At 37.7% G+C, this 15,609-nt stretch overlaps 1 protein-coding gene across 1 annotated transcript in view; it reads left to right on the forward strand.

Moving 5' to 3' along the window:
• LOC123233776 (protocadherin alpha-8-like) overlaps window positions 1-15,609 on the forward strand; it is a 35,163-nt gene that overhangs the window by 1,207 nt on the left and 18,347 nt on the right. The window lies entirely within an intron of this gene.

A 15,609-nucleotide genomic window follows, 5' to 3' on the forward strand; every position in this document is an offset into this window, starting at 1 on the left:
ACTTAATCTAACCTAACCAGAGTTCCTCTTGAAATATACAAATGAAGGAAAACTGAAAGGTGAACAGAATAAGGCGGGATCTCACATGTGTGTCAAAGAAGTGTCCAAAGGAGTCCAGTTGTTACTGCCAGTATAATCCAAACTTGAAAAGGGAGTAAGAATTTCTACACAAGGTCTATCACCTATCACTCAACCAAACTCCAGGCAAAGATATCTTGATATTTGTTGTTTTCAACCAAAGCAGGATCCACAGAGAGAACATCCAGCTCTCTCCATCCAAGGGAAATTTAGGGAGTAACTGACTTTCTCTGACACCCACCCACTCAAAGTTCTGGAACCTTTTTCCCTATCAATCACCTTCACTCTTCTAATCTAATTCCCTGTAACACTTTACTTTTGGCCTATTCTAGTTCTTAGGGATTTGATTTCTTCAATGATTTTCTCCCACCCCAACCTTTGGAATTTTTCTGTCAATTATTTTATTATTTGATTTTTAAACTTATTTTTTATTAAGTTTAGAGGTTCTTTTGAGGTCTGACATCTTTTCACCCTTTCCTTTGAGTCTTCACAGGTTTCTTTTTTGGCATTGTTGTTCTCTTCTAAATTTGTATTTTGGTCTTCCTGTTTACTAGGCTAATTTTCTAAAGTTAGGGATTTTTTTTGGCTTTTGCTTATTTTTCTAGTTGTTTCACCCAGCCCCTTTACCTTATTTATCTGTGGGGATTCTATGTAACTGGGTTAGAGGGCACACTCTTACAAGTTAATAGAGTACTCTTCTCTAGGACTTGGAGTTGGATTGGCTACTCTTTTCTCTCATGGTGTGTCTCTCTTGAAAAGGTGGTCCTTCTGACTTGCTCTGGGGAGGTTTGTATCTCTTTTGTCCAGTTATATTCAGCAGCCCATTATTTCATGGGCTGGACTGATCCTTGCTCTGCTGTTTCCCTGTCAAGTGGCTTGGGCTGAACAGGTTAATTGCTCTGACCTCTCCCTCCTGAGTCACTCTGCTGCCACGTGGGAGTAGGTTACTATAGTTCCAGTTTCCCCTTTCTGCTCCCTTGCAGGCCCAGGGTTCTGCTGCCATTTAGGAGTAAGTAGGGTCCTGAAATTTCATTTCCTCCTAGAGAGGCTCCCTTGTTGTGCCGGGGCTCTGGTGCCCCCTGTGAGTGAGCATGGTTCTGTAGTTCTAATTCCACCTCTATATTCCCTTGTGGCTTCTCCACTGCTACATGAAAATTTGTAGATTTCTTGTCTTCTCTGCTTTTTATATCTGTGAAGAGTGACTTTGGCTGGTTCATTCTTCTCAGTAGCTTAGTTGCCTCTGGTGGAGTCTTAGCTTGTTGAGGTAGAGCTTCTCCAAGTTCTGTTGGTTCTGAGTGCTGTGCTTCCTGGGCTACTCTTTGCTCTTACATCACTGAGTTGTGTTTCTCTAGCTTTCCTTTGTTTTGAGGTGATTTATTTTCTTTTTTTTCCATGTGTTGAGAGATTGAGGGAGGAGAACATCCTTTTTTCCACCATCTTTGCTCCAAGCATACCATCTTCAGATGAATTTTATTTTTTTTCTAGCTCTATGAAAAATTTTTGAGTAGTTTGCTTAGTATGATACTGAATAAATATGTTAATATAATTGTCATTTTTATTATATTAGTTGGGCAAACTCATGAGCAATTAATGTTTTTCTAATTTTTTAGATCTGACCTTATTTGTGTGAAAAGTGTTTTTTTTTAAACCTTACATTCCACCTTAGAGTCAATACTATATATTGTTTCCAAGGCAGAAGATCGGTAAGGGCTAGGCAATAGGGGTTAAGTGACTTGCCCAGGGTCACATAGCTAGGAAGTGTCTGAGGCCAGATTTGAACCTTGAACCTCTTGTCTCTAGGCTTGGCTCTGAATCCATTGAGCTACCCAGATTCCTCTTGAATAGCATTTTATAATTGCATTCAGACTGTTTCTGGCTTTGTCTTAGTAGGTAGACTCTTAGGTATTTAATATTGACTTTATTTGTTCTAAATGCTATTGGCATGTAACCTTGGAAAAATGCTTCAAAATAAATAAATAGAAAGAAAAAATAGATAAATGTTATTGGATTTTATTGATAATATAGAAAAATGTTAATGATTTATGTGGTTTTATTGGCAATAGAGTTTCTCCACTGTTCCAGGTGCTACCCCTAGTACATTCAAAGTATCCCCTGTAATCTCTTTCTGACTAGTTGTCTGACCCCCTTGTGTCTCTGGCCTGAGGCCTCCTAAAGCTGCTGCTCCTATTGCCATGACTGTAGCTGTCTCTTTTATTTTAAACCCTTACCTTCTGTAAGGGTAGGCAGTGGCGGTCAAGTGACTTGCCCAGGGTCACATAGCTGGGAAGTGTCTGAGGCCAGATTTGAACCTAGGACCTCCCGTCTCTAGGCCTGGATCTCAATCCACTGAGCTACCCAGCTGCCCCCTGCAGCTGCCTCTAAGGCCATCTGCTGGTGCTTCTGTCTTGTGTGCTCCAGGCTTTCTCCCACTCTTAGGCCACAGACCTCTCCTGCCTAACTCCCAAGTCTTGTAGGCTGGAATCATATCTCAACTCTACCTTTCTTTGGCTCTAAAGATCCAGCATTTCAATTTGAGATGTTATTTTAAAGTTATTTAGAGGGGAATGTCGGGGGAGTTAGGCTGAGTTGCTAACCTCTATTTCATCATCTTGCCTCTGATTCCTCTACACAAAGACTCAACCTAGATTGTATCTTATTTCCTTTGTAATTCTAGGCATTTTGTTTTATGTATTTACCTACTCTATTCTGAGAAGGGTGCCATGAAGTCTTGTTAAAAGGGTCCATGACACTTCCCAAAAATGAAGAACCCCTGATTCCCTCTAATGTATCACCTTCAATTTATGGACCCAGAGAGATTCAGTAACCTACCCAAGGTTATATAACTTGACAGTGTGGTATCTTGAACCCAAGTCTTCTGAATCTAAGGGACAAAATCTTTCTACATTATTACCCCATATTTTATGAACTATTATTCCTGTTTGATTTCCTATATTTCGCCTGTACTTTTAGCTTCTCAGGACTTTTGTTTTCTCTCAGCCTGCTGGTGATAGAGAAAAGTGTCTGATAAAGCATCGGTTTATGGACTCCAGAATGAGAAGGGATATTAGAGATGCAGCAGACAATTCCCTTTTGTTTTACAGTGAATAAGAAGAGGCCCAGAGAGACTAGGTGTTACATATACTGAGAGTCAAGACATGAATCCCAGGTTTTCTGACTCTTTAGTCCAATATCTTTTTTTATTCTAACGAATTGTCAGATTTTGAATATAAACCATCCTTAAGACTAGATGAGGCTCTCATTGATATGTGTGTTGGGAAAGTCCTTTTTCTAAGAGTCTATTCCATCTCTATCCCAATTGTCATTTCTGTCATGCCGAGACAAATAGGAAGTAGATCTCCATCTGTCCAAGTCAAATCCCATGCATCCTAGTGCTTCTTTTATGAGACTCTACACCTGCTTGAAAAAGAATCAAACAGGTTTCAGAGTACAAAATGATCAAAGAAGCAGGAAGCTGCAGAAGGTAGGATTAGGGGCTACCATAGCTTCCAGACAGGTCATCCACTTGTCAAGGCTGGTATCTGGGGCCAGGAAGCTTATGACCTTTCATGCTTGGTTAGAGGTGCTCAATGAAGTATTCATTTCAAAGATCAAGGACCCCCATGGCTCTGCTCTTTTTAATGAAAGATAAACACTTTCTCTCCAAGAAGGCTAACTGTAACTGCAACAAAAGCAGTCCAATTTCTTTTTTGTTTCTCTTTCAGGGTGATTTCAGCCTTTCCTCTGTAGTCTTAGGCATGACTCAGTGTTAAGTATTCTAGGACAAGCAAGTAGGGAATCTTAGTGTTTGGAATCATGCTATGAGCTTAAAACCTGTGAAATTCCCCATTTCATGTGGAGAGTCTCAGAGATGAAGTCCCTTGTTGAGAGTTGCATAGCTAAAAAGCTAAAACTTGGGATTTCAAGATCATAACCAGTAAGACCTGAGATATGAACTTAAACTGGAGTCTTTGAGTCTGGTTCACTTTACAAAGGTTAAGAGGTGGAATCCTAATTGTGAGTCCTGGGTTCTGCCACTCACTTTACTTTGGGCAAATCTCTTTATGGGGGGTGGTGCAGAGAGAGGGCAGAGAAAGCTAAAGAATGAGTCTGGAGACATGGGATAGAGTCTTGGCCCTGGTGCTGAATGACTGAATGGCCTTTCGCTAGTTTGTTACCCTTGGGCCTCAGTTAGTTCTTCTTAGATATGTCTGAGAAAGCATTGGTCCATAAGAAAGATCTAAATGTTTTTTCAGGATGGAGTTCTTGAGGACGGAAAGAAAATATCTTCAAAAATACATTGGTGACATTTTCTATGGATACCTTTAAAAAATGGAAGACTCTATCTATCATACACACAGAAGTCAAAGAAAAGCTACTGAGTATTACATTCTGGATCTGCTTGTTCTTTTCAGCTTGGGCTGAGGGACACAAATACATTTTCGAAGTTGTAGAAAGACAGATTTGGGTTCATGTAGATACAAACTGCCCAGTAGCCAGAGCTGTACCTCAGTGAAATGGGTTGTCATAGAGGAGAATGGGTTTCCTAATCATGCCATGTCTTCTACTGGAGACCAGATAACTGCATGGGGATGAATTGTAGGCAGGGTTCCTATTCTACTAGAGGATGGGCTAATTATTTTGTTTTATTTTATTCCCCCCTAAATACATGTAAAAACAGTTTCCCACACTTTTAAAAGAATATTGGATTTCACATTCTCTCCCTCCTGCCCTCCCCACAACTTCGCACCTCACCTTCAGATAAGTATCACACATAAATTTTACATGTACCATCATGTAAAAATATTTTCCATATTAATCCTTTTCTGAAGGAAACTCAAATAGTAAAAAAATTGGGAAAGTGAAAAAATTTACTTTTATCTGGATTCAGACTCAGTTAGTTTTCTCTGAAAGTTATGACATTTTTTAAAATCATGAGTCCTTTGGTATACTTTTTTATCAATGTATTATTGAGCTGTATCATTATTAATATAATATATTAATATAATTATATCATTAATCATAATTAATAATATAATAAAGGTAATACTAATTAATATAATATATTAATATAATAAGTATATTAATAATAAAAGTATTATTCACATTTGTTCATTGAAAAGTAGTATTGTCCCTGTCAAATGTTTCCTGGATTCTGCTTATTTCACTCTGCTTCAGATCATATACGTGTTTCCAGGTTTTTCTGAGCTCCTACTGCTTGTCATTTCTTACAAAATACAAGTGTATTCCAATAAAAGCATATACTATAACTTACTTAGCGATTCCCCAATTGATGGGTATCCCCTCACTTTCCAAATCTTTGCCCTCCTAAAAAGAGTTACTTTAAATATTTTTTTAAATATAGGCTCGCCCCCCCACTTTTCTAATCTCTTTAGAATAAAAATCTATTAAGAGAATTGCTGGGTAAAATAATATAAAGAATGCATGCTGTTTTATTGTCCTTTGGGCATAGGTCTTAATTACTCTCCTGAATGATTGAACCAATTCACATCTCCCCCAACAATTCATTCATGTCCCAGTTTTCCCACATCCCTTCCAAGTTTTGTCTTTTCCTTTTCTCTCATAATAGCCCATCTGATAGGTATGGGATTGTACTTCAGAGTTTGTTTTAATTTGCATTTCTATAATGAATACTGATTTAGAGCATTTTTATATGATTAGAGAGAGCTTTCATTACTTTGTTTGAGAGTGCTTGTTCATGTCCTTTAACCATTTATCATTTGGGGAATAACTTCTATTCTTGTATATTCAACTCATTTCTCTATGTATTTGAGAAATTAGGCCTATATTAGAGAAACTTGTAAAAATTTTTTCTGTATCATTATAATTACTGTGTTTTACTTTCAACCTTACTTACCTTTATTTAATTTCTGATCTCCATATCCTCCAGTTTTGGCCTCTTTTCTATTAGATCCCACCCCTTTCTCTTATCTACTTCTATTCCTATTTTCCTGTAGTGAACGAGAACTTTCTATACCCAATTGATTGTATATGTTTGTCAAGATCTCTTTATCATCTCTGATAATCTGATGAGGACAGTTTAGTTGATAAGGAAATAATGGGACATGGGAGTTGTCTTTTAGCTCATACTTCCAGGTCTGGCTCCAGGAGCATGGCGTTTATTATATATGTTTCAAGACTCATTTCACACAAAAGAACCCCGCCCACCCACTGAAAATTTGCAGATGCACAGAAGTTACAAATTATGTAATATCAAAAGACAAAAAGTCTCATTGGCTTCAGAACTGACCAAGGCCAAGGCTGAATTTTGGCTGGGTTTTTATCAGAAAGCCAAGTTTGGGAGTATTTTTCTCAGGGTTGAATTGCTTCTGCTAAAGGTTTTGGCCTTGGCTATACCAGGCAGCAGCATTCCTGGTCAAAGGGGAACAGTGTTAACCCTTTAAATTCAGGTTTGCTAGGACCTTAAAGCTTTTCAATAAGGCCACAATACTTTTCAACAAGAAATCACAAGCATCACAAAAGAGGTCAAAAGAGGAGTCTCAGATTTTTATCTATTCTCTTATTGGCTTCCCACATTAGTTTTCTTTCCTCAATGAGCCAATTCTGATGTGAGTAATGTTCACATGCTCCCTCCTCAGCTCTCCCATCTTCTCCTCCTCTATTAAAACTCTTTCATGCCTCTTTTATGTGCAATAATTTACCCCTTGCTATTTTCCCCTTTCCCTTTCTCCCAGTGCCTCTCTCTTTCTCATGTCTTAATTTAATTTTATCTTTGATATCATCCCATAATATTCAACTCATACCCTCGCCCTCTGTCTATGTATACTCCTTCTAATTGCCTCAGTAATGACAAAGTTCTTTGGTGTTATAAGAATCATTTCCCCATGTAGGGATGTATACAATTTAACCTTATTGAATATCTTTTGTTTTTATTTTCCTGTTTACCTTTTTATGATTAGCTTTAGTCTTGTATTTGAGAATGAAATTTTCCATTTAGCTCTGTTCTTTTCATTAGGAATGTTTGAAAGTCCTCTATTTCATTAAATACCCATTATTTCTCCCAAAGGATTATGCTCAGTTTTTCTAGGTAAGCAATTCTTGGTTGAAGTCCTAGCTCCTTTGCCCTCTGGAATATCACATTCTAGTCTCTAATTCTTTAATGTAGAAACTGTTAAGCCTTATGTCATCATGACTATGATTCTGCAATATTTGAATTGCTTCTCTTTGGCTGCTTGCAATATTTTCTTTATGTCCCAGGAGTTTTGTAATTTGGCTATATTTTTGGGAGTTATCCTTTTGGTATCTCTTTCAGAAGGTGATGAAGGGATTCTTTCAACTTCTACTTTGTCCTCTGGCTCTAGAATATCAGAAGAGTGCTCCTTGATGATTTCTTGAAATATGATGTCTAAGGTCTTTTTTTTGTTGATGACTTTCAGGTAGTGCAATAATTCTTAAATTATCTCTCCTGGATTTATTTTCCAAGTCAATTATTCTTCCCATAAAATATTTAACAATTTTCTACTATTTTGTATCTTTATCCATTTAGTATGTTCTGCTTTTTAAAAAGTTATTGTTGGGCAAGTGGAAGCTAATGATTCCATGAGACATCAATAAACAATCAAACAAAGTAAAGAATGAAAAAATAGTAGAAAATGTGAAATATCTTATGGGAAAAATAATTGACCTGGAAAATAAATCCAGGGGAGATAATTTAAGAATTATTACACTACCTGAAAGCTATCATCAAAAAAAGATCTTGGACATCATCTTTCAAGAAATCATTGAGGATCATTCTACTGATATTCTAGAGCTAGAGGACAAGAGTATTATTTTCTTCAGTGAACTTTAGTGCCTCCTTTTCCATTTGTCTAATTCTACTGTGTAAAGAATGGTTTTCTTCAGTGAATTTTGGTACCTCTTTTTTCATATGGTCAATTTGGCCTTTTAAGTGGTTCTTCTCTTTAGGACTTTTTCTATTTGTTTCTTTTTCCATTTGGCCAATTCTGGTTTTTAAGAAATTCTTCTCTTCTTTGGATTTTTGTACCTCTTTTACCAACTGGTCTATTCTGTTTTTTTAAGATGTTAATTTCTTAAGTATTTCTTTGTGCTTCCTTTACAAAGAAATTGACTCTTTTCCCATGATATTCTATGTCACTCTTTTTATTTTTCAATTTTTCTTTTATCTCTCTTATTTGATTTTTTAAATCCTGTGTTCCAAGCTTCCTGTTCTTTATGGAACTACTTTCAGAGCTGGCACTGGGGATCTATTTGAAAAAGAAGTAAAAATTGTATACTATTTTTTCATTTCTTTTACTTATCTCTCTTATTTGATTTTAAAAAACCCTTTTTTGTGCTCCTCCATTAATTCTTTTTTTGCACTTGGGAGTAATTCATATTATCCTTGGGGACTTTGGATACAGCAGTATTAACTTTGTTGTCTTATTCTAAATTAGGCTTGATACATCAAAGAGTACCCTTTGATTTTAATCTACACAACTTCCAACCTGGAGATTATGTTTACACCAGAGACTTCGCTATGAAGTCTGTGTTAGAACCCAAGTGGCTTGGACCTTTTAAAATAATTTTAATTACTTCTAGTGCAGTCAAAATTAAAGGAAAGGATCCTGGGTTCCACGTCACCCTTGTCAAGCCAAAGACATGTCCCAACAACAACCAGAAGACCCCAGTTACTATACAGCACAAAGATCAACTAGCACCAGCCAATCAGTCAAACAAGTCCTCAGAAAGTCCACAGCCTATATATGAGACCATAGAACCAGAGCAGCAAACAGAACAACAATCATAGCATGAATCAGAACCAAAATTAGACCATGAGCTAGTGAGCAATCAGATATTACACCAAATTTTATAACCAAATGATTATCCCTATAGCAATCACTTAGAAGAATAATCTGTAAACAATTATGACAATGGAAAAGAATCAACGAAAGAAGAAGACACGACATTTGATTTACAATCAATCCCAGATCTAGAAACTGATGATGACAAATAAATAAAAAGCACAAAGACTTAATCACGAACTCCTTTGTTGCCTATAATCATCTTTATTAAACCGCAAAGAAAAAGGAAAGAAGAAAAATTATTCATGTTTGATAGACATTTGAACTTTGTTCCTGACACAAGTCAACACACTAGAACATTAGTTCCAGTGCAAGATGACAAGCGTTGGTGCATCAAATGACACAAGTCAACACAACAAAACAGCAATTCCAGTGCAAGTTGACAAGTGCCGGAAAATATCAAATGACTTAAGTGAGGTGTTGCTGACTTCACAGATCTTCATGAGGACAGCAAACCTGAGAACTACAAAAGACATCCATGACCGAATATACCAATCTTAGAAGGACATCCACACCGTGAAGAGGAGCATCTGATCAGTGTTGGACACATGTATTTGAAGGAGATAACTTACACCCAACAGAATTCTCACTGCATACAACACTAGATTCCATCCAAGGAGTACATGCACTTTGCTAAAGAATTCCGGTGGAGTAAGTGTGAATCACCTCATTACATGGATAAGTCACACTAAACAACACACAGAACATTTTCCTGACTTCACATCTACATGTGAAACACTAATCTTACACTTAAGGGAGAAGAGTATGTCTGCCTTAGTACAGAATTTTCTCTTACTTTGGTTCAGACATCTTCTACTCAAATCACCTGACACTTCATGTAAATATGTAACTTTTGCTTACTAACCCTTAGCTATAAGTTTTACTAACACACAGGGACAGTTTAGTTAGTTTGGTAAGTTAGAACAGGGACAGATTTTTCTAAACTTTCTATATAAATTTTGTACATAGCATAAGTTTATGGTTTGACCAATAGACTTACAAATTTATTTATTTGTTATATTATTTATTCTCACTAAAATTTCTAACATAGGCATAAGTGTACTAACATATTCATATATTAACTTTAGAAAGTGAACTAGAATTTAGGAGTTTAGATTGCAAAAATTTTTTCTTAGTTAATATTTTTTCTTGTTAGGTCATAAAATTAAGATAGATACATAGATAGAATTCATTACTTTGTTCTAGTTAGCAAATGTTAGCTTTAAGAATGTTTGTGAATGTTTACATTTACTTTGTTTTTCCTTTCTGTTCAAAAAAAATTTTTTTTTGCAAAACTTAAATCCCCATTCCTTTCCTATGCCTTTACCATAACCTGTTTTAGTTTAGCTTAGTCTAGTCTTAGCATAGTTTAGGAGATAGCAACCCTTTTTCTTATTTTGCAAACTTAGTTAGGGATAAGAGCTTAGTTATATTTTAGCTTAGAATAAGAGTAGTAATCCCTTAGACCTTAGTAACCACTAAATGTTGTTTCTCTTGTTCCCTGGTAACTGGTGGCTGCAAGCTTTGGTGTATGCAGGTTTACCTCTTCACCCTGAGACTGTACCCTAGGACTGGGATCTAGTTTATATGGGCAATGCGACAAGGGTCTACCACCCAGAGCCAGCAAAGGGACTCTTTTCATTTCCTCCTGAGTAGTTCTCTGGCCCTCCCTTTCCACCAGTGGCTGAGAGTTCTGGAAGCCTTGGTTGCCGCTTCAGTTGCACCTAAGGCTTGTTGCCTTGGTGGAGCCTGCCCTGGTGTATTGCATTCCATCTCTACCCCAGTGCACTCATGCTGACCTTCTAAATTGTTTTTGACCTGAAAAATCACTTCACCTTGCCTTTTTTGTGGGCTATTCTACTCCAGAATTCATTTTGGGTGTTATATCATTGCTTTTCAGAAGGCCATTTGGTAGAAATCAGATGGATCCCTATACCTTCGCAGCCAGCTTAGCTCTGCAAGGATCGACTATTTAATAATAACGATGGTGATTATGATAGCTAGAATTTATTTAGTACTTTATAGTTAGCAAAGAGCTATCCAGATATCTTTAAATTTATTTATTTATTTTTATAGGGCTATGTTATCCTTAAAATAACCAGGGAAGGTAGACATAATATTATCCCCATTTACAGATGAGGAAACTGAAGCAGACAGAGGTGAAATGAGTTACCTAGAGGATCACAAAGCTAAGCAAGTGGCTGAGATGGGATTTGGATTTAGGTCTTCCTGACTCCAAGGCAGAGCTCTTTCACAGTAACTGGAAAGTGAACTATGTGAACTTGAATGTGTTGACACCTGCAGACCACTTTTGCCTCTGTCCCTTTTAGGATTTAACATGGGACAACTTCATTCTCTCTTTTATCAAAATGACTTTGAGTACTGCTTTTGGTTTTTACATAAGTCATTTTTGGACATAGCCCAGCCCTTCCAAAACTTAAATCCTCCTTTCTAACAAACACATGAATTCAAATGCTGGCATAGAGATTCATTAGATATGTGATATTGGGCAATTTCTTCACCTCTCTCAGACTCAAGTTTGCCTTAATTTAAAATACAATGTGGTCACCAGTGGAAAATGGAGATAAAAACACTGTACTTCCTTTTATACAAAATTATCTCAGAAAAATGTTTTATAGACTTTGAAATGATAGAAAAATACTGGCAATTGGTATCTATAGGGCAATATCTTCTTGACTCCCTCTTATTCAACAAACTGCCATGAGTTCCATGTCTAGTAGTGGAAAGTCATTCAAAACCCACCAAAACATGGAATCCTCATTTTGTTTTTCAAAGATCATAGACTTAGAGCTAGAAGGGAGGTTAGAGTCAGTCTAGTTCAACTCCTTCATTTTACAGATAAGGAAACTGCGACAGAGTGATGTGTTCAAGGTCATAGAAGTAGTAAAGGACAGAGTCAGGATTTAAACTTCCTTCTTGTGGTTCTAAATCCATTTTTCTTTCTATTGTACCATGGATCTTGGCTGGAGCCTCCAATTCAGGAATCCTCAGTGACATGCATGTCCTGTGTCTCACAACTCACCTTGTACTGTGTTTATTTATTTTGGAGCCTACTAAGGTCAGACCTAGAGCCAGGTCCAGTCATCTGGGTCCTTGCCTTTCACCCCCCATCATGCTCCCATTGTATAAAAACTCAGAGGTTTCCATGGGTTCTCCACAGAGAGCAGCAACAAGGCTCCAAGTATCCTCGCTGAATCAAGTCAAATCTGTGAGTATGGGGCAAAAATCTTGACAAAACTTTGTAGGTTCAAAGAAGTAGGCATAATTGAGATCTGCTGAAGGCTCTGCATTTCATTCAATGGGTGACATGGTCCAAGGCACCCTTTAAGGACAAGTTTCCTCCTTTGTAAGAAAAAGTGAAAGAATGTCAGTAAACTCATTAGATATGAAGTGAGACAGATGTTGACTGTTTCTTACAACCTGTATGACCTGGATTCAGGTAGTACTAAGTTCAAACCTAACTTTAGACATGTAGCAACTTTGTGACCATGGTCAAGTCACATAGGTACTCTATCTCAGTTATGTCATCTGTGAAATATTAATAGCACCTTCCTCCCGTGATGGTTGAGAGCCTTATATGAGATGAATTAAGTAGAGTATTGTGCCAAACACAGGGCACTATGTAAATGTTAATTATGATGATGATGATGACTATTATTAGCTATGGCTTCGGAGAAGCTGCATAATCCAGTGGAAAAAAGACTGGTTGTGGAGTCAGAGGATGCAGGACCAAATCCTAAGTCAATCACTTACTATCTGTGTGACTTTGGAAAAGCCTCTGAATCCCCCTCTCTCTCTCTTTCTACATTCTTCCCTCCCTCTCTCTTCCCTTCTGTCACTTCCCTTCTCTCTCTCTCTCTCTCTCTTTCTCTCTCTCTCTCTCTCTCTCTCTCTCTCTCTTTCTCTCTCTCTCTCTTAAATCCTTATCTTCTTTCATAAAATTGATACTAAGTATTGGTTCGAAGGTAGAAGATTAATAAGGGTAGGCAACTGAGGTTAAGTGACTTTTCCAGGGTCACATAGCTAGGCAGCCTGGCTTATTATCCACTGAGACACCTATCTGCCCCTCTGAATCTCTCTTGGTTGAATTTCTTTATTTGTAAAATAAGTGGTGGACTAAATGAGCCCTGAGCTCCCTCTCACCTCCAAATATAGGACCTTATAACTGGTTTCTTCTTCTCTGTGTATCCCTAGGCTCTAGTTCAAATTCTGACATACAGTTTGTATGTCAAAATACTGACATACAAAAAAGACACATGATAAATGTATCTTTTTTGTAATTCCTTCATAAGATGACAGTGAAAACAAGTGGCAAGCACTCTTTCAAAGTATCAGTCCTTCATATGAATGTCCAAAGTTTGTAAAGCCTCATATTTATTATGACCTTTGAAGTTTACAACCTGTCATCTCTCTCTGCAAGGAAGCAGCCTAAAGATGCTTCCCCTTTTGAAGCTCACTGTCCTGTGTGGCCTTCTCATTGGTCCTTCCTGCTGCCTGCTGGATCTTTTAAAACCTGTGGACTCTCTTCTGAATTTGAACACCGGTATAAATCTAGGAAATTCACTAGGTAAGTCAATAGGAGTGATGGTGAATGGCATAGGTTACGGCTGCAAGATCAACTCTACCCACTGCATCCCTTGCTTACGAGGACAGCAGCTGCTCTCAGCTGAATATTGATGGTTGGGTATGTGCATGGCCAACAATTGGGCTTTCCCAAGGTATAGCTCTCCCATCTGGATGACTTTGAATTGGCTGTCCACCATGCCTGGAATACTCTCCCTCCTAATTTTTGCTTCCTGGCTTTCTGACTTCCTTCAATCCTGGACACAAAACCTCCCTTCAGCAGGAAGCTGTTTCTGGTTTTTCCAGCTTCTTTCCATGATTCCCTTCCATCTACTCTGAATGGGTCTTGTTTATCCATACTTTTGGTCATGTTGTCTCTTTCTTTAAAATGAAGGAGGAATTGCATTTTTGCTTTTCTTTTTATCCCCAGCTCTTAGGATCACTCCTGGCACATGGTAAGCACATAATAAATCCTTGTCCATTAATGAAAAGAAGGAGAGATTCATCAAAACTTAGAATGGAACGGATGTAGGAAGGAATATGCTAGAATATTCACAAACACCTTTAAAATGTTCAATTCAAGCACTTACACCTTCATAATCTTCAAACTCTACAAATCAGGATTTGGCTTATAGTCTGATGGGTTATCCAAATTTGATGCAGATTAAATAAAGAAGTGCTTTAAGCTTACATTTCCCCATAGAGAGCTGGTCCTTTAGCAATATAGCACTGAGGAACAGGCCACAGAATTTAGAGCTGGAAAGAAGGCTGGAAAGCATTTAGACACAGAAGCATAGTTTTGAAACTAAAAAAGACCTTAGGGGTCACCTGGCCTAATCCTTGTCTTTTATTGATAAAGCTGAATTACTTGCCCAAGGACATCCAGGAAACGTGGCAGAGACAGGATTTGATTTTCAGTCCTCTTTCTCCAGACTTAATTCTTCCATTGTACCATGCCTGCTTGCCATCATCAGTTGTCTGGAAAAACTGATGAACCTGATGCAACTTCCAGATGTAGTCTTCCTAATCCTGGTTCTAATAACGCTCTACGTCGTTTTAGTATTAGACTCTTGAAGCACCCTCAGTTGCCTTTAACTTCTATATATTTTCTGAAACACATCTCTCTATGTTTCCACAACTGTGCCACAGAACCCTGACAGTTTTTCTAATCTAAGTCTTTTATGGTGACATGCTTGTAATTTCCTCACTGACCTCTCTTCCATTTCTGCTTTATCTCTTACCACTTGCTAGATAGTTGGAATTCAATTGATATTTATCAATGATTTGATTCATTTTTTAGCAGGTCTTACAGATCTTCCACAGCATTTACTGAAGTTGGATCTCTCTTCCTTGTTAAATAATGTGAAGAATCTTGTAGAAAATGGTGTGGAATTGACTGGAAAAGTTTTGAAAGATCTACTTCTCCACCTGGAAAAAATGTTGGAGTGAGTTGTGCCCCTTAGGTTTAATGGCAACCTTTTGGGAAAATGTAGTAGAGTTTCCCTTCTGAAAGGGCAGGTATGGATTCTGGTGGGTGGTGATAGGGTTAGAGACTACCTCATCTCCTTGCAGATTCTGCCACAATAGTGTCCATCTCTCTCTCCCACCAGAAACTTCAAGAAAGATGGATAAATGAAGGAGAATCAAAGGCTAAGGGTGCAGGGTAATAGTGAAGTCCTGATTCCAGCAGTTTTCTGGTGATTTGGACAGTCCAGTCTAATATCTCCTGAGCTCAGGGCATCTTGATGATTCCACATGGGTTGAAATTGAATGGGCACCTATGTGAAATGATCATTGGAATGGCAGTCTCCTATGTCCAAAGTACAATCTCCTCAGAATTGTTGGAATGTCATGAAATCTACTCTTTAAGGACTCCCTACAATAGGCCAGCCTATGAAAGTGCAAATACCCTTGGGTGGTCCAGTGGATGGAGTGCCAAGACTAGAGTTAGAAAGATCTTCATTCAGATCTGGATTCAGATACTTACTAGCTGTGTCACTCTGGGCAAGATGCTTAATCTTATGATCCTCAGTTTTTTCGTCTGTCAAACAATCTGGAGAAAGAAATGGAAAACCATCCTAGTATTTTTGCTATGATAAGCCCTACA

This window comes from Gracilinanus agilis, chromosome 2, assembly GCF_016433145.1.
Source record: "Gracilinanus agilis isolate LMUSP501 chromosome 2, AgileGrace, whole genome shotgun sequence".
Classification (NCBI taxonomy): Eukaryota; Metazoa; Chordata; class Mammalia; order Didelphimorphia; family Didelphidae; genus Gracilinanus; species Gracilinanus agilis.